General features: G+C 38.6%; 1 long non-coding RNA gene across 2 annotated transcripts in view; it reads left to right on the forward strand.

Moving 5' to 3' along the window:
• Nucleotides 1-1,181: 1,181 nt before the first annotated feature.
• The window catches only part of LOC133664417 (uncharacterized), a 57,132-nt gene continuing 33,571 nt past the window's right edge, over nucleotides 1,182-24,742 (forward strand). For both annotated transcript variants that reach the window (XR_009828578.1, XR_009828577.1), the window contains exons 1-3: nucleotides 1,182-1,304; nucleotides 2,127-2,196; nucleotides 2,709-2,795. This is a non-coding gene — a long non-coding RNA (uncharacterized LOC133664417). The remainder of the gene's footprint in view (nucleotides 1,305-2,126; nucleotides 2,197-2,708; nucleotides 2,796-24,742) is intronic.

Genomic DNA, 24,742 nt, shown 5'->3' on the forward strand with positions numbered 1-24,742 from the left:
AGACAAGCGGCAGAAAATATTGGATGGACACACCATTACTTCCCTGCTTGGCACTCAGCATCAAGGGTTGGATTTGGGGGTTAAATCACCAAAATGATTCCCGAGCGCGGCCACCGCTGCTGCTCACTGCTCCCCTCACCTTCCAGGGGGTGGAACAAGGGGATGGGTCAAATGCAGAGGGTAATTTCACCACACCTAGTGTGTGTGTGACTATCAGTGGTACTTTAACTTAAAAAAATTAAATGAATAAATAAAATATATACATCTCACTATGTTTACTTACACTTAACATGTCATTTTTACGATGTTTCTCTTTAACGGTATTGTGAACTACGTTTTGTTTTTGTTCTCACCTGCAAAGTGAACACGATGAACAAAATGGAGGGCCTTTATTTATAGAAGCAGTCTACTCATTTTCACTTTGGTTTTGTTCAACCTAAAGGCTCCAGCACCCCCCGCCACCCTGTAAGGGACAAGCGGTAGGAAATGGATGGATGGATTTTTTTTTTTTCTGCTTGAAATGACTCAAGAAATTGGCTTAAAAATAAATTAAAAAAACCTCTTTGAATATATGTCTAAAATTGTACATTATTTTGTCAATACAGGTATATTGGCTTGTGTAGCCCTTTGAGACACTCGTGATTTAGGGCAAGTAAACTTTGATTGATTGATTGATAACACATCTTCAGAATGTACAATACGATGTAACTTATAAATAATTAAATTATAAAAAACTTTTAAAATCAACTTAAAATGTGTTTAATAAAATGAGTCATATTAAGGATCATGTTTTAAAAACGTTACAAACAAGGTGTAAATTCAACTTCTTAGTGTATTGCCACTTTTTTGTGTCATTATCAGCTTCAAAAACACCAATTTACATACTATAAATGAACTTTTAATACATAATATTAAAGGGGCTCTTTGCAACATTTACAGATGTCTTGAGGGCACTAACTTTCCAGTGTTATATCCCACCATATCCGACTTAAACAAGTTGAAAAACGTATTCGGGTGTTACCATTTAGAGGTCAATTGTACGGAATATGTACTGTACTGTGCAATCTACTAATAAAAGTTTCAATCAATCAATCAAAACCCTTTTCCGGCTTCTCGTACGTAATGACGTCACTACGTACGTACGTAACACATGCACATGCATTAGCTTTGGGTGTTAGCTGACATATTTGGATAGTTAGCATTAGCTACCATTGAATGTACCGGGTATATTATATCAGAACAACAACATGACTGCAAAATTGTGCCTTTGCTTCTCTTGGACTTGGACGTGTTGACGAGACATGGTGAGGAGTGACTGGCGTTAACACCAATTATATTACTCGGACAGTAAAAAAAATAATTACATAAACTTGGTAATTGTGAAAATTGTTGACAGTCCTGGGACCAACATGTCCTGTTAAACCACTAACGCTAACATAAGCTAGCTAATGTTGTTCTTGTTATATATTTTGCTTTGAAAAATGTCCCATCCGGTTCGTAATGTAACCGAGTTTTATGGACTTGCCTCTTTGTGATGTTAAGTTCCTGTTATAAGGTGTCATACAGTATATGCCTTGAGCTCTTATTTTGAAGGCGCTAAGAGCGGAAGTGGGGTGACGTGTGTAGTGGACTTGTGCGAAATAAAGTAGGACCACTTTATTTCGTTCGCTACCAAAACTCAACTCCAACACACACGTCACCCCACTTCTGCTCTTAGCGCCTTCAAAATAAGAGCTGAAGGCTTGATTGATTGAGACTTTTATTAGTAGATTGCACAGTACATTACATATTCCGTACAATTGACCACCAAATGGTAACATTTAACCCCGATTTAAACAAGTTGGAAAAACTTATTGGGGTGTTACCATTTAGTGGTCAATTGTACGGAATATGTACTGTACTGTGCAATCTACTAATACAAGTTTCAATCAATCAATACTGTATGACAGCTTATAACAGGAACTTAACATTACAAAGAGGCAAGTCCATAAAAATCGGTTAGAGTAACATAAAGACTATAAAGGTTTAGTTACATTTAATATAACATATATATTCACTGATTATTTTTACAGTTTCCACATTTGTCAACATGCAATAAAGTAATTTGGACTGTGCCCATCTTTCAGCATTATTTTCATTACCCGTGAGTTCATGCAGGAGATTGCAGTACCGCTATGAGCCACAAGAGAGAGACAGGTACTGATGATTTAAAGCCACTTTACAGGTCCTCTGTTTGGGTGAGTATTTTTCATGTATTTCTTTGTGTTTAATTCCTCCTTCCAGACAGCGGAGGCAAGCTCATAAAAGTTGATATTGCTAATTTAATAGCAGTAGTAGTGCTTCCACTGTGCAGTGAGCTGCAGCAGCCACTACCTCAGCACTTTTGCTGGGACGGAGGCCAACACAAACCCGCTCACCCGCCCTTCATGAAACACAAACAGATCGATGCACTGCACAGGAGATAACCCCCCCCCCCCCCTTACTTTCATCCGCACTCTCATCTTTCATCTATTACCGGAATGCTATCCCTTGTTTCCTCGCTTGTCACAAACAAAGGCCTTGACCGCCACCCTCCAACATATCTGTCATCATAAACATGTCTCACAAAGGTCACAGGTGTGGGTGTGCGTTGGGGGTGGGGTTGAGGGTCTGGTTCAGCTGGTCAAACTGGGTAAAATGGTAATGATGTTGATCCTTCCCCCCTCTAGACTGCGATGTCAATGGTCAGAGCAAAAGCTTCCTCCAAAGTCTCGATACTGCAAGAACTTAATCGCCATGATCATGGAACCGCAAAGGTGAGACATATTCTATTGATGGCTGATTAATTGTTTGTTATCAGGATTACGACAAAATGACGCTGATTATTTCCTTCAAACCACCTTACCTAGTGCAGTGCTTCTCAGTTATTTTCTGTTATGCCCCCCCTAGGTAGGAGAAAATATTTTGTGCCCCCCCCACCCCCAGTTTCCACCGTGACTAGAAATAGTATCCATCTATCCATCCATTTTCTAGGTCAGGGGTCCCCCAAACTATGGCCCGCATCCGACCCGCCAGCGTCCAAAATCCGGCCCGCGGAAAGTCCCAAGTTTTTAATTTTTAAAATAATTTTTTCAAATCTGTCCTGTCTCATCCAGTTTCTAGTGCTTGTTACTCTCGGTGTCTCCTAGCAGCTCAGGCAAATCACATTGTCTAAAAATGCATTTTCCCATCAATAACGTGACATCAAGTGAGCACTCTTTCAGTCAATTAGTGCGTTAGGTGGACAAAGAGCAAAAAAGGGTGGTGGTGATAGATGTGGCCATCCCAGCTGACGCTAACATCAGGAAGAAGGAACACAAAAAACTTGAGAAGTACCAAGGGTTGAAAGAGCAGCTGGAACGGATGTGGAAGGTCAAGGCTAGCATGGTCCCCGTGGTAGTGGAGGCGCTCGGAGCAGTAACCCCCCAAACTGGGACAGTGGCTCCAACAGATCCCAGGCACAACATCTGACGCCTCAGTCCAGAAGGGCGCAGTCCTAAGAACAGCCAAGATACTGCGCAGAACCCTCAACCTCCCAGGCCTCTGGTAGAGGACCCAAGCTTGAGGATGACACAGATATATATATATATATATATATATATATATATATATATATATATATATATATATATATATATATATATATATATATATATATATATATATATATATATATATAATTGTTTTAACCCAATGCCGCCCCTGATATAATTGTTTTAACCCAATGCCGCCCCTGAGTCAAAAAGTTTGGGGACTTCTGTTCTAGGGGAGCCTGCCCCACTATTTGAGAAGGACTGGACTAGTGGCACATATGCCAAGGAAGAAAACATTCAATTTTGCTGCTAATCCGATTAAATTTATTCTCATCAAAAAAAAAAAAAAAAAATGCTGTCACAAAGGCACATAGCTATTGTTGCCGTTAGGTAAATATACATTCATTATATAGGACTGCTAAAAAATATGTAGTGATTTTAGATATTCGATTTAATTGGATTTGTTTGAATAAAAAAACAAAAAAAACCCATTTTCTTCAATTGCTAATCGTTGGGTGTGAGTAAAAACATTTTTGTGTGATTGTGGAGTTTTGTCAGTAATTTCACTCCATCTCAGCTGCATTCAGGCGTTTAACAAAATGAAACATGTGGAAATTACACAAGACTATAACATTTCGTAACATTTTAAAAACTTTTAAGAATCTTTGTCATCTACCGAGAAAACATTGTGCGTATATATATATATATATATATATATATATATATATATATATATATATATATATATATATATATATATATATATATATATATATATATATATATATATTTGTATATATATATATATTTGTATTTTATTTTTTTATTTTTTTAGAATAGGGGTTCTTGCTCCATCAGTTTGGGAGTCCTTGTCCTGGACAACGTTGAAGACCACTGTTCTGTCACATTAAAATGCAAACGTTAAACTTTCCACAAATAATCACAAATGATTACTTCAGTTGTTAATGTACTATTTTATATTCTATCACAGAGGTCTTCAACAAGGGGTTGCGTTACCCTTTGGGGGTTTGCGGACGTATTGCAGAAGGGTCGTAAAATATTTAGTTGATTGGACTTTTTAATACATATTATTTTTCCACAAATTGACATGGTTTTAATTCACATTAACATTGATTTAACATGCTTAGTTTTGTTTATAAATGGCATGGGCATGGACACTCTACTACCTTTCACTGTTAAAATTAATACAAAAATATATATATTATTGTATTTATTTAAGATAGCTAGCGATTAGCACACTAGTTGCCAGCTAGCGATCTGTCACTTGTTGACAGCAAGAAATTAGCAGTCTAATTGCTAGCTAGCGATTAGGGCTGTAGTTATCAGCTAGTGATTAGCACATCAGTTGTCAGCTGGCCAGTAGCGCACCACTTGCCAGCTAATGATTAGCGCCAGTTAGTTATTAGCCTCACTGCTGCTATATTTTAATATCTTGGTATCGCACAATAATAATTACCTTTTTGACCAGTTCAATATAAAACATGTTTACAAAATATATGAATAGGGGGTCCTTGCTCCATCAGTTTGGGAGTCCTTGTCCTGGACAACGTTGAAGACCACTGTTTTGTCACATTCAATCAATCAAGCAATCAATGTTTATTTATATAGCCCTAAATCACAAGTGTCTCAAAGGGCTGTACAAGCCACAACGACATCCTCGGTACAGAGCCCACATACGGGCAAGGAAAACTCACCCCAGTGGGACGTCAATGTGAATGACTATGAGAAACCTTGGAGAGGACCGCATATGTGGGTAACCCCCCCCCTCTAGGGGAGACCGAAAGCAATGGATGTCGAGTGGGTCTGACATAATATTGTGAAAGTCCAACACATCAGCGAAAGTCCAGTCCATAGTGGGGCCAGCAGGAACCATCCCGAGTGGAGACGGGTCAGCAGCGTAGAGATGTCCCCATCTGATGGACAGGCTAGCGGTCCACCCCGGGTTGGGAGCAGAGTAGAAAAGAAAAGAAAAGAAACGGCAGATCAACTGGTCTAAAAAGGGAGTCTATTTAAAGGCTAGAGTATACAAATGAGTTTTAAGATGAGACTTAAATGCTTCTACTGTGGTAGCATCTCTAACTTTTACCAGGAGGGCATTCCAGAGTACTGGAGCCCGAATAGAAAACGCTCTATAGCCCGCAGACTTTTTTTGGGCTCTGGGAATCACTAATAAGCCGGAGTTCTTTGAACGCAGATTTCTTGCCGGGACATATGGTACAATACAATCGTCAAGATAGGCAGGAGCTTGACCGTGTAGTATTTTATACGTAAGTAGTAAAACTTTAAAGTCGCATCTTAGGTGCACAGGAAGCCAGTGCAAGTGAGCCAGTATAGGCGTAATATGATCAAACTTTCTTGTTTTTGTCAAAAGTCTAGCAGCCGCATTTTGTACCATCTGTAATCTTTTAATGCTAGACATAGGGAGACCCGAAAATAAAACGTTACAGTAATCGAGACGAGATGTAACGAACGCATGGATAATGATCTCAGCATCGCTTGTGGGCAAAATGGAACGAATTTTAGCGATATTACGGAGATGAAAGAAGGCCGTTTTGGTAACACTCTTAATGTGTGACTCAAACGAGAGAGTTGGGTCGAAGATAATACCCAGATTCTTTACCGAGTCGCCTTGTTTAATTGTTTGGTTGTCAAATGTTAAGGTGGTATTATTAAATAGATGTCGGTGTTGAGCAGGACCGATAATCAGCATTTCCGTTTTCTTAGCGTTGAGTTGCAAAAAGTTAGCGGACATCCATTGTTTAATTTCTTTAAGACACGCCTCCAGCTGACTACAATCCGGCGTGTTGGTCAGCTTTAGGGGCATGTAGAGTTGGGTGTCATCAGCATAACAGTGAAAGCTAACACCGTATTTGCGTATGATGTCACCTAGCGGCAGCATGTAAATACTGAAGAGTGCAGGGCCAAGAACCGAACCCTGGGGAACTCCGCACGTTACCTTAACATAGTCCGAGGTCACATTGTTATGGGAGACACACTGCATCCTGTCAGTAAGATAAGAGTTAAACCAAGACAAGGCTAAGTCTGTCATCCCAATACGCGTTTTGATACGCTCTAATAAAATATTATGATCAACAGTATCGAAAGCGGCGCTAAGATCAAGAAGCAGCAACATAGATGATGCATCAGAATCCATCGTTAGCAATAGATCATTAGTCATTTTTGCGAGGGCTGTCTCCGTAGAGTGATTTGCCCTGAAACCGGATTGAAAAGGTTCACAGAGATTGTTAGACGCTAAGTGTTCATTTAGCTGCTGTGCTACAATTTTTTCGAGGATTTTCGAGATAAACGGAAGGTGGGACACCGGCCGGTAGTTTACCAGGAGATCAGGATTGAGGTTAGGTCTTTTGAGTAGAGGATGAATAACCGCTTTTTCGAATGCTAGGGAAACAGTGCCAGAGGAAAGTGATAAGTTTATAATATTTAACACTGATGGACCTAATAATACAAAAAGCTCCTTGATAAGTTTCCCAGGAATTGGGTCAAGTAAACATGTTGTTTGTTTTGTCCCATTTACACATTTTAACAATTCCTCCAATGTTATTTCATCAAAGAGAGAGAAACTATTTTGGAGGGTGGTATCCGTCGTATATACAGTCGTATTTGTGTTAATAGAACCCAGTTGTAGCTGAGATGCATTGTCTTCAATCTCTTTTCTAATGACTTCAATTTTCTTATTAAAGAAATTCATAAAGTCATCTGCTGAGTGGGTGGAGCTACTGGGAGAAGTCCCTTGTTGGGTTAGCGATGCTACTGTACTAAACAGAAATTTAGGATCATTTTTGTTGAGGTGGATGAGATTTGAGTAATATTTAGCTTTAGCTGAGGTAAGAATGCGTTTATAAGTTATTAAACTATCACACCATGCTTGATGGAAAACCTCAAGTTTAGTCGCACGCCATTTGCGTTCCAGCTTTCTACATGATAATTTCTGGGCTTTAGTTTCTTCTGTAAACCATGGGGTACGCCTTTTAGGGGCCCTTTTTAGCTTTAGCGGTGCTACACTATCAATGGTGTCGCGCAGGGCGTCATTAAAGTTGTTAGTGAGGTTATCAATAGAGCCCACATAATTTGGGAATGGTGCCATTACCGAAAGCAGTAGGTCAGTAAGAGTCGTCGTTGTGGCAGCATTAATGTTGCGGCTGCTATAGTAGTTATTATTATTATTATTATTAGTTTGTTGACAATGAGTCAGAACTTCGAATTTTATAAGGTAATGATCGGACATTACTTTAGTGTACGGGAGTATCGTAACTTTAGAGGTGGTGACACCCCTGACAAGCACTAGATCTATCGTATTACCGTTGCGATGCGTGGGTTCATTTATTATTTGTGTAAGACCACAGCTATCAATTATAGTCTGGAGCGCCACGCATGGAGGGTCCGATGGGGTATTCATATGGATATTAAAGTCCCCCATTATGATTATATTGTCGTCGTGCGTCACTAGATCAGCAACAAACTCTGAGAATTCACTGATGAAGTCCGAAGAGGGCCCAGGGGGGCGGTAGATAACAGCCAGGTGGAGAGGCAGCGGTGTGACAAACCTCAGAGTGAGCACCTCAAACGAGTTATATTTATTATTTAGGTTAGGTGTAAGATTATAGTTTTCATTGTATATTAGTGCGACACCCCCTCCCCTTTTAAGAGGTCGGGCAACATGTGTATTGGTATAGTTAGGAGGAGATGCCTCATTTAGCGCAAAAAAATTGTCTGGTTGGCGAGACCGACGACGTCAAGTTTGTTGTCTCTAATGACTTCATTAACTAATAACGTTTTGGAAGATAATGATCTTATGTTTAAAAAGCCCATATTATAGGTAGTGGGCTGTTTTGAGGATTGTTTGTTGAAATTATCCGAAGTAGCAATATTAATAATGTTGCGTTTATTATGCGTATTGCACTTTAAATAGTTTCGACCATATCTAGGAATTGATACGACGGGGATATTCAGATTGTTTGCTTGATGTTGCGATAAACTGAACGCATCATAGTTAGCTACCTCAGTACAATGTATGTCTGCCTCTGACACGGTCACAAAAGAAAAAACATTATGTGAGTTGTGTTTTATTCTAAGAGAATTGCTATGTGTGCAGGGATTATCCAGCCTGACGCCGGCTAGTTCTAGTTTAAATGGCTTCTTACCCGGAGACTCCACGCTTCTTTGGTTAGCTTTTCTCTTTGTTGTTAGCCCCGCTCGGCATCCCCGCTTATGCTTCCGCTCGCACCGCTTATGTCGTCTCCATTGGCGGTCACCGCTAGCACTTGACTCCGCTGCTACAAAGGCCGCTCGATGTAGCCCACGAAGTATTCCCATGCTAGCGAGGAGGTCCACCGTACATGCATCTTTCAGTCTATAACGACCCGATCCATCCACATCCAGAATTGTCTGTCGGTCGTATGTGATCACAGAGTGTTCACGCTTTGAGCCAGCTATGAAGTTGACAGAAATGACGGGTGTTTTTTGCCAAATCGCTCTACACTCCCAAGAGCATTAGTGAGCCGCAGCATTCCCATGCGCCGCCATCTTGTCATCAAATTAAAATGCAAACGTTAAACTTTCCACAAATAATCACAAATGATTACGACTTTATCCATGTAATATTGCAAATGTATTCTCCTAAAATTCAACTTTAGTTTTTTAACATTATGACGTTATACTTTTCCCCCGTAATATTGTGATTTTATTTTTGTAAAAATATAACTTTACCAACATTTTACACTTTGAGAATGTTGTTGTTAATGTACAGTATATAACTAACATTTAAACATTGAAACAAAAAATATGTACACATACATTTTACAGATTTATTTGATAAAATCACAAATAATCACGACTTTATAGTTGTACAATTGAAAATGTGTTCTCTTAAAATTCAAATTTATTCTCATACATTTCGACTTTATAGTTGTAATTTAAGTTAAAGTTAAAGTACCAATGATTGTCACACACACACTAGGTGTGGTGAAATTTGTCCTCTGCATTTGACCCCTTGTTCACCACCTGGAAGGTGAGGGGAGCAGTGGGCAGCAGCGGTGCCGCGCCCGGTAATCATTTTTGGTGTTAAATCGTTGATCCCAGGGTTATTGCGACTTAAAAAAAAAAATCATAATTCCAGTAGTTGTGTAACTAATTAACTAAATAAACATTTTAAGACGATACAACTTAAAACATTTTTTTTTTTTACATATAATTACTGCCTTATTTTGCGAAAAAAAAATATGTTAAGAATTACGAATTACTTTTAGTAAAAATATGACCTTATTCTTTTAGTGTAACCATTTTATTCTCGTAAATTTTCTTTTTTAGTTGATTGTGTGTATTTTCAGTTACAATTTTATGCCTTTTGACTTTTTTATGAAACAGTGGCATTTTTAAAGCAGAATTTAAAACTTTATACTTCTTTATTAATCAATAATGCATTTATTTCCCAGAGTTTCGACTTTGTGTAATGTCATATTCTCTTAAAATTCAAAATAAATGTTGTGGTAAATTAGTGCATTTGTAGAAATCCAGTCCATGTAGTGTCCAGGAAGTAGCATACTAACCTGCCAAATAAATGTAAAAAACTGGACAAGAATATTCAAAGGCTTGCATATCTGACTCCAATGTGTTAAAAAATGTCAATAATCCAAGTGAATATTATTAAATCAATATTTTAGCAAGAGCTTGCTTTGTTTTGTCTACAAATCCAGGGGCCTAAATAGCGTGATCTTCCAAAGGGTTAATCCCGTAAACAACGCCGCTTTTGCATGCAAACAAGGAGTGTCGCTGCCATGTGGTCGGGGTCAGCACTTAGCTTGGCTTGGGGGGTTTTGCAATCCAAAACCTTAACATCTTTAAGTGTTTTAATCCCATTGGCAGCCCGCTAATGCTGCTAAATTGAGCTGTGACTCCAAAGTAACCATTACCTGCAGAGCAAACGGTTTCATGGTGGGCTAATATCATTACTGTAATCTCAACATTATCTTGCTTAGAAGGTGCAAACTGAGTGACTGAAAACAAACACTTCACTAATTTGACGTTGTTATGACACGATGCCTTCCAAACGGGAAGTTTGCATTTGTTGTATAAATAAATTATGACACAACTTTCTTTTTGTTTCATAACTGAGTAGCACAACAAACATCAGGTTTGGCCACTTTGATACATTTTGCGCATAAAAAATAATGAAAGCAATCCAGTGTAGGTCAAAATAAAATAAGCTATCCAAACTAAAAGCAACGCTTCAGACGTCATAATATAATAATGTATTTTGTTTGTGCACTATGTAGAGGACCACTAAAAAAACGAGCTGGACTTTGGACACCACTGAAGTAAAACGAGTGTTTCCTATGAACATTCGGATTTGAGTCTATGAATACGGAAACCTTTTTTTTGTAAACATGCGACTTTATTTTGTAACATTACGACTTTATCTTTGTAAAAAAAATCTAGTGTTTTGGCTCGTCGTCATGCTTGACGCCGTTCTTGCACTATTGCAATTCCGCCCTCCACAAGAAATTGTCTTTCATGTGTAACTTACAATTTTTATATAATAAAAATACGACCTTATTGTCATAATGTCAAGAGATTTCTTGTAGAATCAAATGTTTTTCTTTTGTAAACCTACTTGAAACTTAGCCTTATTTTTGCAACATTATTTTTGTAGAGTTATGCCTTGTTCCAGGAATATTGTGAATTTTTGTCACAAAAATATAAATTTATTCTTCAATATAGTTTACCAGTAATGGTAAAATAAAAAATCCTCATATTTTTACAGGCTTAATAATGCTAAAATCTGATATTTTTGTTCATCAAGTTACAACTTTATTTTTGTACTATTGCGCTCGCTCCTTGTGACATAACGGCTTTTATTGCATCAAGATATTACTTATTTGTCATAATCTTGTAGAATATATAGTTTGTGTATATGATGACGACTTTATATTTTCGATAATGTGGCTCAATTGTTATAACGCTACGACTCAATTCCAGTAAAATTGGTGTATTTTTTATTTTAAAGTTGTTTTTATTCTCTCAATATTGCAACATTTCTTGGTCAAAATATAATTTTATATCACATTACGATTGACTTATTCTACTATTACGATCTCAGTTGCATTGCAACGTTTTTTCTCCATTAATTTTTAACTTCCTTCTCGACAAAATTGTTGCTATACATTTCAGGAGTAGGGGCAGTATGGTACAAAAGGGGTTAGTGCATGTGCCTCACAATACGAAGGTCCTGGGTTTGATCCCGGGGCTCGGGGTCTTTCTGTGTGGAGTTTACATGTTCTCCCCGTGACTTCGTGGGTTCCCTCCGGGTACTCCGGCTTCCTCCCACCTCCAAAGACATGCACCTGGGGATAGGTTGATGGGCAACACTAAATTGGCCCTAGTGTGTGAATGTGAGTGTGAATGTTGTTCTATCTGTGTTGGCCCTGCGATGAGGTGGCAAGTCGTCCAGGGTGTACCCCGCCTACCGCCCGAATGCAGCTAGGTTCCAGCACCCCCCGCGGCCCCAAAAGGGACAAGCAATAGAAAATGGATGGATGGATGGAATTTCAGAAGTTTCCGCTGATAAAAACGACAAAACTTAATTCTTGGTTATTGTGATTTTACAATGCTTTATTTTTGTGTGATGGTTTTTTTGCATAGCCTTCCAACTTTATTCTAATGATATTTTGAACGTATGCTTTATATTCAATGTTATTCTCTCACAATTGTAAATTTTTCCTCCTATGAGTTTATTCTTATAACATTACCTGTTTATTCCGATTTTTGTTTCAAGCAGCACTGCAATTTTTTGTTATTTTTTTCACGCAACAATACACCTTCATTCTTGTAAAATTTTATATTATTAGTCTAATAATTTTTGCACCTTTCTTTTGCAGTTTCATAGGGACTTTTAGATATTTTGCCACATGCTTAAATTATTTTGTTTCCTTTTAATATGATGAAAAGTTCCTTTTAACCTTAACATTTCTTCCTCAAAGCATTACAATTGTATTCTCACTACAATCAGATAGTTTTGCTCGTTAAGTTGCGACTTTATTTTGTAATATTATAATCCAACTTGTGATCTTGTAAAAATTTTATTTTTTGTATAACCTTACAATTTTTTTTAATTTCGATATTTCAAATTTTTTTGGGGTGTAAAAAAAAGTTACTTTAGTTTTGAAATGTCACAATTCCATTCATGCAAAATTGTATATTGTATTTTTTTAATTTTCCCTAAAACTTGACACCATTTCTTGTCAAAATATCACCTTATTCTGGTCACATTACGAGTGAACTCTTCTATTATCACAAACCTTTTACGTTGCAACATTTCTTCCATAAAATGTTTGACTTAATTCTCTACAACTTTATTCTCATGAAGTTCTTGTTAAAAATACCTTTTAGGTATAACTGTCAGAAGTTTTTGATGATAAAGTTATAACTTAATTCTAGGAATATTGCTATTTTACCCAGAACATTCCGTAAAGCGTAGCTTTATTTTTTGTGCTATTACATTTTTCTGTGTTTTTCTTAGTATGCTCTTCATATTTAACATTATTCTCCTCTATTTGTGCAATGTTGTTCTTCTTTTAAAATATGCATTTTTTTCCTCCAACCTTATGTTTTTATTTTTGTAATATCATGAAACTTTTTTTGCAGCATTCTAGTAACATTACCCATTTTATTCATCTTAAATTTGATGTTTTTCACTCTTATTTAAAATAATTTCGCACCTTTCTTTAGCAGTATCAATGTGAGTTTAATATATTTTATCCAGGGCTGTCAAAGTTAACGCGATAATAACGCGTTAACTATAATTTCCTTTAACAGTGCAATTTTTTTGATGCTTAATAAAATGTGCACGCGTCCTGTTTGACCCTCGGTCCATTCCGAAGCGTGAAAAAATGTATCTTCGTTCAGGTACTGTTGAGCCACAAGCGCGGGAAAAATAGCAAGCAGAATATTAGCATGTCGAGTAAGATGTTTTGTCATGTAATCTGTGATATTTCAACCTAAATAAATGCTTGTTTACCAGTTGAGGAATATGCGTGTGTCAGACTGAAATTAGGTGTATATTCTTTTATAACCTGTTTTGGTTGACAGTCCGCAATTTCAGAATGTTTAGGAGGCTGAATATTACACTCTATAAATAAATAGAGAAGGTTAGAACATGAAAACCATAAACTTATCCAACAGGTACTGTACAGGAAATCAGAAGCATTAATTCAGGTAGAAATTAAACAGATTTCATTCCCAAACATTTTTGACAATTAACTCATGATCATAATAATCCTCATTTTGTGGTATCGATGCGTGGAACTGGTATCTAAACACGCAAGGGTAGCTCTTCTCTTCTGACTGCAAGTGCTCCTATAGCAGGAATTGAAATTCTTTTGGAGATACACCACTGCACTGCAGGTCATTTTTTTGAATTGTCATCAAAAGCGTCTTTATGTGTATTTTGTGTTGAGCTGTTTAAAAAGCATAATGTTTAATGAGCATGTTATTAAAGCAAACACATTTTCTAGTCCTAGTTCTAAAAACGTTATTAATTAATTACCTAAAATTGTGTGTCGATTGTACACTTGTTATTAAGGAACTGCACTTTTTTAAATGATCCTAATGTAAGACAAGTACACATGTCTTTCTTTTTTCAAAAGTCAATGGAGCCTATGATGGCCGCCTTGTTCCGCCTATAAAGCGCTTAAAAAACATCCAAACATTTTTATAAACATGCTGTAAGTATATACAGTATGTAATGTAATAACAGGCATATTCATAATATTTACGTATTTTGATATATTTTAAGCATACAATGGGGTATTAATTGGTAAAACGCATCACAACGTTCGCTTTTTCCTTCAACAACATCACTAATTACTACTCACTGTAAACTTCATGAGAGCCGACAAACAATAAAAACATCACTTACTGCATAATGTCTGCTGTCATTAGGATGAGGATGTTCATATATTCCCGTGTAGATGAAGAATTACTCATGATTCTTGCAACGAAAAGGGGGTTGGAACCAAGCGTCTTCTCGTGTCTTTCTCGCCATTCCCAGGTCTAAAATGGTTGTCAAAGTGTACCAACTTGTCGCAGTATGTCCTCATCCTTCTACAATCAAGGTGAGAGGCATTATTTAAGATCTAGAATATACTTGCACAAGCTCCGACGCGTGAAAGCAGCTCAGTAGCCGATGATGTCAACATAGCCACTTAAGTTTGTGATTACAGCGCCGATATAAATATTTTGTTACTTATTGTTGGTGGTTTTTGAATGTTTTCAATTAATGGGCGGAATCGATGCCCTCCCATTGGTTCCAACGTAACCGGACTTTAATTTACGTTTGATTACGAGTTCGAATGCATGGAAAAATACATTCGTCGTCATGTCTCTCATAATGATTGTGGACGATAGGCAAAATTCCAAAAAAGTGCAGTTCTGCTTTAATGATTAAAGATGTTATCAATTTGCGATTATCTAAATGGGTTATAAATGCTAAATGAGTTATACTTGTATAGCTCTTTTCTACCTTCGAGGTACTCAAAGCGCTTTGACACTACGTCCACATTCACCCGTTCACACACATTCACACACTGATGGTGGGAGCTGCCATGCAAGGCCATCAGGAGCAAGGGTGAACTGTCTTGCTCAAGGACACAACGGACGTGACTAGGTTGGTAGAAGCTGGGGATCGAACTAGGAACCCTCAGGTTGCTGGCACGGCCACCCAACTGCGCCACGCCAAATATAAACTAGTAACGAATAAACAACAACATAATAATAGTAACAACAGTAAATTAAAATAGCAATATAATAAAATAAAACTCTGTTTTTTTTGTTGTTTTTTTTAAATACCGTTTACCTTTTACACTTATTTTACCTCCATAGAGTGTGCTTCTTCATAATTACAATTTGAGTTAACTATGAACAAAATGCGATTAATCACGATTTACTACTTTTTTCTGTCATGTCTGTTGATCATGTTTTTGTTTGGCTAGGTTCTGTTTGGTTTTTGGACTCTTTTAGTTTCTGTTTACGCTCCATTGTTTTTGTTACCATGACTACCATTAGTTTCTCCTGTTTCACTTTTGCACTAATGCAAACTGGCGACATTACCTTTGCTGCCTCCGCGACCGATGCTACCCTTGAGATTCATGTTTAACATAGATTATGCTTCATGCCACAGTAAGTCTTTTGTTTTATGTCCATAGTTTTTGCCTTTGTGCTAGTTTATTGTTTTCATAGCCAAGTTTGTTCTCCGCCTTGTGCGCGCCTTTAGTTTGTACCTTTTGTTAGTGTTAAAATAAAATATGTATTGACCTTCACGCCATGTCCACTCCAACTTTACTTGCATCTCGGGAAAACAAACCCCCCACAGTGCATGTCATGACATTTTCCTACGCTTTGAAACCTGTGGCTTATAAAATGTCCTCACAAAATTAGGCAAATCTTTTTGCATTAAATTGCAACTTTAATTATGCAATACTGCAAACATTTTCCAAATTTTTATTTATTTTTATTTTTTTGCATTTTGGCTTTGTACTTTACTTTATACACATCTTGTAATAGTGCAGCTTTTTTTGGCAGCTGTGTTAACTTCTGCTTGACATTATTCTTGCAACATTTCAACGGAATTCTTGTTCTTTTTAATCAATGAATTGGTTCATTTTCCGTCCCCATTAGGCATCAGAGGAGCACACTTCTGTTTGGAATGTTCATTTCAAGACATGTGCGGGAAAGAATTGAATTTGTTTGTTGTTGGTCGTGCTGCTCATTTCGGTGGAAATCCCCGTATCCTCACACGGAATGTTTTTCAGAATGTGTCAGGTGATTAGCCTGACCTCGACCTTTCCCTTCAGTGGATCAGGCGAGCCACCGCCTCGACTAGATCCCCTTGACCTGAGCCCTGCCAAATAAAGATTAGCTCGCAGTGTGGCGTGCAACCACATCAATCGTAACCCACGACGTTTGTAAATACACTTTAAAGAATATTATGGGGCTTGTTACTTCCCGTGGATACTCTGCATCTCTTTTAACAGCGGCCGAGCCAGTAAAAAGGAGTGATTGCTTCATTGTCCAGGCTAATTAAGCCAGCAACATTGTGCCAAATGAGACACATCATCCCAGTTTTACACTTTGACTTTGTAAGAGACACCTTCAATAGATGAATAAAGACTAGCGCAGCGGTGCCCAAACTTTTTGCCTCCAAGGGCCAAAGTGAAAATGTGCCATTAGTCCGCGGGCCAAACACACCATTTTAAACGAACAGCAGCACCACGAGTGAAGCGTTTAGACCAGGGGTGTCCAAAGTATAGCCCGTAGCTAATATTTTTAACAATTGTTTGTTAGCATTTTAATATTAGCATGCTAACTTTTTTGCTAATTTTGCAGTTACTTGACGTATGATTCCTGTTAGCATGCCATTGTTAGTATGTGTAGAGGTTGCCCTCTAGTGGGTTCTTCGGACCACCACACACTGCCAGGAGAGCCCGGAATTCATGGTATAACACTGTTTTATTTTCATAAATAGCAATAGGCTTCTGCTTTTCAGCACAATGTCTTTTCCTCCTGCGTCCGCTCATCAGCACCTCCAACTCCAACAGTGTGTCTCACACCGGCTGCTGCTAATAAAGGCGACAGGTGATTAGATAACAAGGCCCACCTGGGCCATCTACTCACCTGTCGCTGTCTTCGAGGCCGGTCCTGGCACACCCCGTTTCGCGGCAGGCCCGCAGGCCACGCCCTCCTCCACAGTATGCAAGCTGGTTTTTATTGTTTAAGCTAATTTTGTAGGTTAACACACGCCTAAGTCACATTTTGGTACTTGATGCATGCTAACATTAGCATGCTACTGTAGCATTTTAAATACATTTTTAGTTACAGTTAGCATTTTAGCTTGCTAACATTAGCATGCTTTTTTTTTTAGCTAATTCAAATGGTATTTTGTAGTTTATATTTTGGTATTTCACTAATGCAAACTGTAAGCATGTTATTATTAGCATGTTAGCATTGTACCTTTTTCTTTTAGCTCATTTTGCTCATACTATTTTGCCAGTATAAATATGTATTGCATATGGGAAACCACCATTTGGTGGGCCAAATGAAATGACTTGGCGGGCCGTATTTGGCACCTGGGCACCACTTTGGGCACCCTTGGACTTAGTGATGTGCGATACCACTGATTTTCTTTCCGATCCGATACCAAGTAAAATTCAGCCGATATGATACCGATATGATACCGATACTTTGTGCCACCAAGTAAAATTCAGCCGATATGATACCGATATGATACCGATACTTTGTGCCGATATACCTACTACTAAAATGTTAAAAGTTGTGCATTTTCATATAATAACATATTTATCTATAAAACAACAGTAAAAATATAAGAAAACACAGCAAAAATTGGAATGTAATGACGTTTAATAAGCTGAACTTTTTAAATAATATTAATATACTTTGTTGCCTACAACACAAAGTTTTGTCTTTAAAAATACGTAATATCTGTTTTTAGCATTTTTTCTTGAATAGAAAAAAATCTAAATGGCCCCTGCCATACTTGACTTTTCATCATGTGGCCCTTGGTGGCAAACGTTTACACACCCTTGAGCTGAAATAGTACAAGCTCGCAAAAAAAATAAAATAAATGTACTTAAAATATAAACAAAGTTTAGTTGAAAAATGTAATAATACTAACTTATAAATTAATTAGAAAATTACAACAATCATAATAAACACTGTTAAATGTATATCTGAACATTCATATTTTCATACAGGCAGAATTTTTGACACTACCTTATGCAGTTACACAACAGTATTATTATTATTTTTTTTAAATTGTATTCTTACATGGGGAAAAAACAATAGTAAACATGTAAGAAAAAAATATTAAAAAAATTGTTATGTAATGAGAAAAAGCTCAGAATTTCTCAGGAAATTACAATTTTATTTAAATAACTGTAAAACTTTCGTCGTGTGACATAATTACAGGGTTGACTTTTGGGGGGGGGGGAAACAATAATATACAGTGTTTGCATGAATATATATATCTCCACCCATCCATCCATTTTTTACCGCTTGTCCCTTTTGGGGTCGCGGGAAATTCTGGTAGCATTCATTTATATTTTTCATGGCCCTAAGATTTACGGAAGATTTTGTCATATAGGTTCCCTATTATGCAAAATTGACTTTTTATTGGTGACCTAGACAGTAAAATAATAATCTGACCTCTGATGTTTTAAAACATATTTAACCTCTGACCCACCCCTGTCTGGATGAATAGGCTTTGTGTACACGCCCGCCACTTCATGGAGGACCAAAAAAAGGGGACAAGGCTTCCCTACACATCTTAAAATAAATCTGCCAACGATATGTCAGTCATCGACAGATGTATGTGTCAGAAGCCGTAAGCGTTGCTTGCAACGTGACCCCCGAGATACAGAGACAGCCGGCGGCGTGCGAGTAAATAAGTAATTTATTATACATTAATATATTAATTTTATTAATTATTTGCAGCTTTGAAGTGCACAGAAACAATTGTCGATGTTGCGTAGCCACAAAACAATGAAAGGACAGGGCTGGCATATAAAGCAGCCTAATTGGCAACCAGTAACAGGTGTGTCCTGAGAGACAGGTGAGGGAAGCAGTGCTCAGTCTAGAGGTTCAATGACAGGAAGTGAAAGCACACAGGAAGTGGAATTAAGAAAACCAGCGCTGGGACAGAAATAACACCAAGCACAAGAAAAACTGTACGAAGGTTCATGACAGTGGTATCTGTAAGTTTGATCGTTTCGTTTTTCCTCAGTGACTAGGCCAGGGGTCGCAACCCGCGGCTCCGGAGCCGCATGCGGCTCTTTGACCACTCTGATGCGGCTCAGCTGCATACTTGCCGACCCCCCGATTTTCCCAGGAGATTTATGGATCTCAGTGCCTCTCCTAGATAACTCCCAGGGCAAATATAATCCTATTTTCACTCTAATTACTAAATTAAGGGCGTGCCCTAATTGCACTGCAGTAATTGTTCTCTATAGCATTTACAAACAGCGTGCCAGCCCGGCCACATGTTGTATGTAGCTTTTACTTGCACACGTAGGAGACAGCAAAGCATACTTAATCATCAGCCACACAGCTTACACTGACGGTAGCCGTATAAAACAACTTTAACACTGTTACGTTACAAATATGCGCCACACTGTGAACCCACACCAAAAAAGAATGAAAAACACATTTCTGGAGAACATCCCACCGTAACACAACAGCAACACAACACAACCAATACCCAGAATCCCATGCAGTCCTAACTCTTCCGGTCTAGATTATACACCCCCGCTACCACCAACCCCCCCACATCAAACCCCCCCCTCCGTGCGTCGGTTGAGCGGAAGAGTTAGTGCTGCATGGGATTCTGGGTATTTGTTGTGTTGTGTTTATGTTGTGTTACAGTGCAGATGTTCTCCAGAAATGTGTTTGTCATTCTTGTTTGGTGTGGGTTCAAAGTGTGGCGCATATTTGTAACGTAACAGTGTTAAAGTTGTTTTATACGGCTACCGTCAGTGTAAGCTGTGTGGCTGCTGAGCTAGTACGCCTTGCTGTCACTTACGTGAGCAAGCTGACGCTGCATTCTACATGTGGTCGAGCAGGTACACTGTTTGGGCAGGCTGTAGAGGGCGCCAAAAGCAGTGCCATCACGCCCTGATATTCGGGAGGCTCCCGGAAATAATGAGAGGGTTGGCAAGTATGACGCTATCAAGCGCCATTCATTCAAAACTCGCGGGCACTAACATCAAATTTCCATATTAAAGTGCGTGCCGGTGCGTGTGTCTGGGACCCCTGGTCAACATAGCACAAAGCAATTTAAGCTTTGTATGCGGTGTTTTTCATTTTAAATTTAAATTTTTTTTTTGTGGCTCCCATTATTTTCTTTAATTTGTGAAACTTGCCAAAATGGCTCTTTGAGTGGTAAAAGTTGCCGACCCCTGGACTAGGCTAACCTAGCATGATGTTAAAATATTGTGTTAGCTCTGTAGCTAACATGGCTATGCTGATGTTGCTGTAGTTTGTGCCCTCCTTCCCCCCCCCCCCCCCCCCCACACCCACCCCCCACTCCTTAATGTTACATTTTTCAGTGGCCTAGTGGTTAGAGTGCCGAGTCATACCAAAGACTATAAAAATGGGACCCTTTACCTCCCTGCTTGGCACTCAGCATCAAGGGTTGGAATTGGGGGTTAAATCACCAAAATTGATTCCCGGGCGCGGCCACCGCTGCTGCTCACTGCTCCCCTCACCTCCCAGGGGGTGATCAAGGGTGATGGGTCAAATGCAGAGAATAATTTCGCCACACCTAGACAATCATTGGTACTTTAACTTTAACTTTTTTGTATGTGACATATGGCATCCATTAAGTTATAAATAATAATAAATGATAAATGGGTTATACTTGTATAGCGCTTTTCTACCTTCAATGTACTCAAAGCGCTTTGACAGTATTTCCACATTCACCCATTCACACACACATTCACACACTGATGGAGGGAGCTGCCATGCAAGGCGCTACCAGCACCCATCAGGAGCAAGGGTGAAGTGTCTTGCCCAAGGACACAACGGACGTGACTAGGATGGTAGAAGGTGGGGATTGAACCCCAGTACCCAGCAACCCTCCGATTGCTGGCACGGCCACTCTACCAACTTCGCCACGCCGTCCCCTATTGGGACGTTGAAGTTCAGAGTTACAGCGTAAAAAGCGACGTTTCTCGGAGATGCACTCTGCCGTGATTAGCGTTAGCAAACGGTGTGTCCCCGGTCGGGTTAGCTAGAAGCACTTTTAAACCGTCTAAATTCAAGTATCAAGTTTACCTCACAATACGAAGGTCTTGGGTTCGATCCTGCGCTCGGGATCTTTTTGTGTGGAGTTTGCATGTTGTCCCCGTGACTGCGTGGGTTCCCTCCGGGTACTCCGGCTTCCTCCCACCTCCAAAGACATGCACCTGGGGATAGGTTGATTGGCAACACTAAATTGGCCCTACTGTGTGAATGTTGTCTGTCTATCTGTGTTGGCCCTGGGATGAGGTGGCGACTCGTCCAGGGTGTACCCCGCCTTCTGCCCGAATGCAGCTGAGATAGGCTCCAGCATCCCCCGCGACCCCGAACGGGACAAGCAGTAGAAAATGGATGGATGGAAGTTTCCAATACACTATTGTGGGAGCTTATTTAAAAACAAGGGAACAATATTACACGGGACATTTTCAAACAGTAGGGGGAGCCTTGGAGCAAAACAAAGCCAGTCATGAAGTGGTTGATGTGAGGACATGTTCACACTTTTTGGTCAGTCTGGCACTGTGAGGACGGTTTCTATGGTTTCCTGCTTCTTCTGACCATTCTCATTGATGGTCGCCCACCATCTGATGACACCACCTGTCCACAAGGGACTGACAGACCCTCCTCATACGTACGCCAGACATTCTAACACCACAATTGTTCCTAAATTAAATTAAATTAGCACAGTGGGCCCAAAATCAGGTCAAGTGTGGCCTGATGATGCCTTTAACGCAAAAAGAAACATGTGTATGATAAATAAACACAGATTGGGAGAAGGAGTAGGAAGAAGAAAAAAAAAACGCCCACTAATTCTCTCTCGCACTTCCTGCGGCGCCCACGTACTCGCTGTTCCTGTGACGTTCGCTCGACTTCCCTCACTCATGCTGCCTTCGCTGAGCCTCCAAAATTAAAAAGGAAGAGGAAGCACCATGTTTGGTTGGTCTCGCTTGGCATCAAAGTGCATTATATCTGTATATCGCAATCATAACAGAACACTAAAACAGTCATGGTGACTCTAACCCCGCATGGCCGACTTTAATGCTCTGGAATATTGATGGACCAGCCAGGACATGTCTTGTTTTGTGTTAGCATGAGCGTCGGCGCTAATTAGGTAAGGGTATCGGATTTTCCGTTAAACGGACAAAGACAAGCGGATAAGATGAAAGCCAAAAAAATTTAAAAACATTTAAATATATATATATATATATATATATACAGTAAATATATATACAGTATATATAGTACATGTAAATATATATATAAATTCTTGAAAATTACATATACAGTCGCGATCAAAAGATTACATACACAATTTCTGTTTCATCTGACCACAGAACTTTCCTCCAGAAGATCTTATCTTTGTCCATGTGATGTCAGATGAAACAAAAATTTAGCTGTTTGGCCACAATACCCAGCAATATGTTTGGAAGAGAAAAGGTGAGGCCTTTAATCCCAGGAACACCATCCCTACCGTTAAGCATGCTCTGTTCCTGTTTTGCTGCCAATGGAACTGGTGCTTTACAGAGAGTAAACGGGACAACGAAAAAGGAGGATTACCTCCAAATTCTTCAGGACAACCTAAAATCATCAGCCCGGAGGTTGGGTCTTGGGCGCAGTTGGGTGTTCCAACAGGACAATGACCCCAAACACATGTCAAAAGCGGTAAAGGAATGTCTAAATCAGGCTAGAATGAAGGTTTTAGAATGGCCTTCCCAAAGTCCTGACTTAAACGTGTGGACAATGCTGAAGAAACAAGTCCATGTCAGAAAACCAACAAATTTAGCTGAACTGCACCAATCAATCAAGAGGAGTGGTCAAAAATTCAACCAGTAGCTTGCCAGAAGCTTGTGGATGGCTACCAAAAGCGCCTTATTGCAGTGAAACTTGCCAAGGGACATGTAACCAAATATTAACATTGCTGTATGTACACTTTTGACCCAGCAGATTTGGTCACATTTCCAGTAGACCCATGATAAATTAATAAAAGAACCAAACTTCATGAATGGCTTTTTGTGACCAACAAGTATGTGCTCCAATCACTCTATCACAAAAAAAATAAGAGTTGTAGAAATTATTGGAAACTCAAGACAGCCATGACATTATGTTCTTTACAAGTGTATGTCAACTTTTGACCACGACTGTATATACAGTATATCCACATACGTATATATATATATGTGTAATTTTAAATCATCGATTTGGGGAAAAAAAGAGCTTTTGTAACCTGTAAGTTTAAAACATGTTTTTTAATATAAATATATATATATTTTTATACAAAATGGTACATTGCGAAAATAGAATTGAATCGAGAATTGTTTAATAAAGAATCGATTCTAAATGGAATCGTTACACCAAAAAATTTTAATCGAATAGTGAGTTGTGGTAAGATTCAGAATCCTAACCCTCGCCACTTCGTGTTGCGAAAGATTTGTTTAGTATTGTAAAAGGGCAAAATTAGTTAAAATATCAATATTACGGGCCACTAGAGGAGACCAAACCAATTAGATCACTCTGTTCAGTATCATGGCCACTGATTGGTTCAGCCTCAGGCAACATTACTATATTGGATGAAAAGGGGGGAAAGGGTGACTAAAATGTGTTATTTCATGTCTATATTGCTGTCATGATGGTAAAAACTGTATTCAGAAGGTCAGATTTTTATGGTTTATGAAAAAAGTAAAATTATACCATTAATAATTCCTACGTTTCAGAAATGGATTTACCACGGTCAGGCCTGGAATCAACTAACAGCAATAAACTATAGTTTACAGTATTGTAAAATGTAAAAATTGCTCATTTATTTGTGTACTATTTGGACTCCATTTTAGCAAAGTGAAATTTTTCCGGTGACATTGTGTTTTTAAAATACGTCTCAAATTATGTTATATTGTTGCTTTAATATGATGGCTTGTGTACTTTAATTTATCATGTTTAATATGCATTGATGTTGTGACATGTTAATGATGATGGCTTTCTTCATCTTTTATGCTGGCGCCACATTGAATAAGCAGAGGATCATTTTTAAAGTAAATTGAGACAAAATACGCATTAGTAAGGAGGATGAGCTTCCACTGTGACATTAAGTGTCGTGTATACAGCAGTCAAATTGATATTAGCACTTCATAGTGTACAAATAAGCATATTTCATGCTGGAGTTGATCTAATATGCGATGGATCTCATTTGCATGCTGAGTGACACCTTTATTGTCGACCTCAAGCGTCATTAACACACGCGCATGTTCCTTTAATTAGAGACGCTACATTTATCAACAGTAAGTACAGGTTGCCTCGTTATTGTGGATTCGTAGAATCAAACCAGAGACATACCTTAAAATACCATTAGTAGTAAT

The sequence above is a fragment of the Entelurus aequoreus genome, linkage group LG14 (genome assembly GCF_033978785.1).
Source record: "Entelurus aequoreus isolate RoL-2023_Sb linkage group LG14, RoL_Eaeq_v1.1, whole genome shotgun sequence".
Taxonomy (NCBI): Eukaryota; Metazoa; Chordata; class Actinopteri; order Syngnathiformes; family Syngnathidae; genus Entelurus; species Entelurus aequoreus.